This window comes from Triticum urartu, chromosome 3, assembly GCF_003073215.2.
Source record: "Triticum urartu cultivar G1812 chromosome 3, Tu2.1, whole genome shotgun sequence".
In the NCBI taxonomy this organism is placed as follows: Eukaryota; Viridiplantae; Streptophyta; class Magnoliopsida; order Poales; family Poaceae; genus Triticum; species Triticum urartu.
In genome coordinates this window covers 641,839,186-641,843,301 of record NC_053024.1, presented here as the reverse complement: position 1 = coordinate 641,843,301, position 4,116 = coordinate 641,839,186, and the positions used below count along the sequence as shown (strand labels likewise).

At 45.4% G+C, this 4,116-nt stretch overlaps 1 non-coding gene across 1 annotated transcript; it reads left to right on the top strand.

Annotated features, from left to right (window-relative positions):
• The first annotated feature begins 2,410 nt into the window (after positions 1-2,410).
• Positions 2,411-2,482, top strand: TRNAQ-CUG. Its single transcript has one exon. It is a non-coding gene; the product is annotated as a tRNA-Gln (tRNA).
• Positions 2,483-4,116: the final 1,634 nt, after the last annotated feature.

The window sequence follows — 4,116 nt, the reverse complement described above, 5'->3', positions numbered from 1 at the left end:
AGGAGGTGATGCACACTTTGGAGGTTGTCAATGCGAGCTTTGAAGAGAAGTACCTTGGTTTTCCTACTCCAAATGGCCGGTTATCTAAAGGGAAATTGAAGAGCGTTCAGCACCAGCTTACCAAGAGAATTATCCAATGGGGGGAGCTCATGTCTCAGGCAGGAAGAGAGGTCCTTATCAAGGCCGTAGCACAAGCCCTTCCGACGTTCCTTATGAGCATTTTCAAGTTCCCAAGAAGCACATGCGATGACCTTGCACGCATGATCCGGAGCTACTGGTGGGGCGCATACAGAGGGAAGAGGAAGACACACTGGAAGGCATGGGATCACTTGCTGTGGCCAAAAGCTGCTGGTGGGATGGGTTTGAAGGATTTTAGGATGTTCAACCAAGCCTTGTTGGCAAGGCAAGCTTGGAGATTGCTGGTCAACCCTGAGAGCCTTTGCGCAAGAGTCTTGAAAGCACGTTACTATCCCAATGGACGGCTAGAGGACACAATTTTCTCCACAAATGCATCACAAACTTGGCAGTCCATCGTCCATGGGTTGGAGCTTTTGAAACAAGGCCTGATTTGGTGTATTGGTAATGGCAGATCGGTTCGCATTTGGAGGGACCCTTGGATCCCTCACCCCACTGGTCGCCCTCCAATATCGCAACAAGGTAGATGTAGACTGCGAAGGGTCAGCGAATTACTTGATGAAACAGGTGCATGGTGGTCAGACTTACTGCAGCAGTACTTTTTGCCTGTTGACATCCATCATATCATGAAGATAAAGGCCTCTCCACGGCTAGGCGATGACTTTGTTGCATGGGGGGCTGAACGTACCGGCATCTTCACCGTACGTAGTGCGTACCGGCTGGCACTCGAGGACAAGTTGCGTCCCTCTTCAGTCGCGGCGAGCAGGGCACCGGACGGGCGACGTGCCGTCTGGGCATTTTTATGGAGGTGCCCTGCTCCTCCAAAGGTGCGTGTTTTTGGTTGGCGTGTGGCTACGAATGCTCTCGCAACTTGGGCAAATAAATTTGCACGCCAGATGGAGCTTACTGACGTGTGCCCTCTCTGTGGTCTCGAGCGCGAGAACACGTTTCATGTGTTTTGCAGGTGCCCAAGAGCTGTTGATCTGTGGCAATCCATGGCGCAAGTTTGGCGGATACCTGGTGTTAAATCAATCCGCAATACAAGACCGGAGTGGTTCCTGAATCTCATCGCGGAGTGTGACGAGGGTGACCGCCTCAGAGTCCTCATGCTTATGTGGAGGTGCTGGCACGTGCGTAACGAGATCCAACATGACAAGACAGTGCCGCCCATGGAGGTGTCCCGACGGTTCCTTCAAAGCTACGTCACCTTACTGTTGGGGATCCAACAATACCGGGCCGGAGACTGGGACAAAGGAAAGATGGTCATCCAACTAGAGGGAGCGGAGCAGCCAATATCGCATGTGGACGTTAGCTGGAAGTCTCGGCGCAAGTGGAGCCCGCCTCCGGAAGGTTGGGCGAAGCTCAACGTGGATGGGTCATTGTCACAGGAGGATGGAAGCGCCGATGCCGGCATGATCTTGCGCGGGCACGGCGGCACCATCATTTTCTCTGCATGCCGTTCGCTTCGGTCATGCCCGGACCCATTGCACGCTGAGTTGGCCGGGTGCACGGAGGGACTCGGCCTAGCTTTGCAGTGGACGGAGTTGCCGATTATCCTGGAGTGTGACAGTATGCAGGCCGTGCAGATGATCAAGGCAAAAGGACCGGATCGTTCCCAGCATGCGATGGTGGTCTCAGAAGTAAAGAGTCTTATGGGTACAAGGGAGTGTTGTGTTACTCACATCTCTAGAGAGCAAAATAATGTTAGTTATGTGTTAGCAAACTTCGGTCGAACGGAGAAGCGTACTGTGGTCTGGCTGCGCTCTGGACCTGCTAATGTCCCTAGTCTGTGTAGGGATGAATTCGTGTGCTCTTGAGTAATACAATCCTTTTACCCCCGCAAAAAAGAAAACAATAGAAAAAAATAAAAATAAAAATGTCTTTTTGGCATGGAAGATTTTTGAGTGTGTGATGTCCATGCCAAATTTGATTGTGTTTGGATATCTAAGTAGCTCTGGAAAAGCAAAATCAAGGTTTGTGAGATAGTTTACTGTTTATGCACTGTTTGGATCAGGGTTTTTTTTTGCCAAGAGCTTCTCAGATTGTCTGAACACAATGAAAATTTACCCAGACATCACGATTCGAGCATCTTCCATGTCAAAAAATTCAGTTATTTTAAAATTTTCTTGTTGTTTATTTATTGTTCACTGAGATCAGATGAGCTTGCGTACAGAATTGAATACTCCCTTGGATATTACCTATATTGAAGCGGGTGGAATTCTGTGGGGACTATATCGCATATAATAGATTTTTCCTGTGAAAAGAGTTCATCAAAGGTTCCATGGTCTAGTGGTTAGGACATTGGACTCTGAATCCAGTAACCCGAGTTCAAGTCTCGGTGGGACCTGTTTTTTTTGTACCTAATATTTATGCTAAGCTCAGAAATGCTTTCAATTCTTACTACTTGATAGGAAACACCATTATGAATGTATTGGGGATTTAATTTTTTGTAGTTATCAGGGGTAGTTCACTACCACTGCCCCACAGGAATCAAAGAGAAGTGATCACTTTCGTTGGTCAGCAATCTTCGCACATCGACAAGTTTGCAAGGAGTTTGCTTTTCTTCACGGGCCCCACTAATCGTATACATGTCTTGTTATTAATAACTATTCCATCCGTCCCATAATATAACAATGGTTCGTATACATGTCATGTTGCTAATAACTACTTTTAACTTTTTGTTCAAACGCAATACAAGATGCAGACGCTCATACATACACACATACACTTTCTATGAACGCATGCACATTCTATCCCTACGAGAACCCAAAAACTGAGGCGGCACATAATCTTAAGATTGACAAAGTCACCACAAACGCTTTCGTAGTCGTCGGGAGTGTCTCCTCCCACTGAACGCACGTCGCTGGAAGGTCTACAATACATCGAGAAAAATGTGAGCACCGATAAATTTAGGAGTTAAACCCTAATGGCTTGGGAATACCATCATCCTCCTAACATAGTACCTCTCATGTTAATACATTATCTTAGAGCTTGTGCTGATGAATTTGTTTGGCTGTAGATTTTGGATCCCATAATGAGTAGTATAATTGGTTCTTCTCCTATCGAAGCGCCAAAGAAAATAGAAACTTTTGATGTGGTACAATGTCTGTCACCGGAGCTACTGGTGGCACTCGAGTAAAGGAGTATAAAGATTTCTTTTGCCATTTTTTTGATAAACATAGAAGGAATGACTTAAAAACTAGGTTGTTGAAAGATTAATATATAGGAAATATTCCTCTTTGTAGAAAGTTTTAGTAACATTTTGGTAGCTAGTCTTTGCTAATGAATTAAATCGTGTTATCTCCTGCAAAAAAGACAGAATTAGCTTGTGTTATGACGGTACCATGCCCCCCTTGTGCATCTACGGAGAACATGAGTAGGGCGGCCCAAGCCTAGGACCCCTATACTACTTTAGATCGACATACTACAACCCCGACCGGCGGGGAAATATCTAATACTCCCATCCCTAGGGTGCTCCTGGTGCTTCAAAACCAAGTAGCACATTTTTAAATGTTTGATAAATTCTAAAAAAAATCAGTACATTGATACAACAATGGTTCGTATACATGTCATGTTGCTAATAGCTACTTTTAACTTTTTGTTCAAACGCAATACAAGACGTAGACGCTCATACATACACACATACACTTTCTATGAACGCATGCACATTCTATCCCTACGAGAACCCAAAAACTGAGGCGGCACATAATCTTAAGATTGACAAAGTCACCACAAACGCTTTCGTAGTCGTCGGGAGTGTCTCCTCCCACTGAACGCACGTCGCTGGAAGGTCTACAATACATCGAGAAAAATGTGAGCACCGATAAATTTAGGAGTTAAACCCTAATGGCTTGGGAATACCATCATCCTCCTAACATAGTACCTCTCATGTTAATACATTATCTTAGAGCTTGTGCTGATGAATTTGTTTGGCTGTAGATTTTGGATCCCATAATGAGTAGTATAATTGGTTCTTCTCCT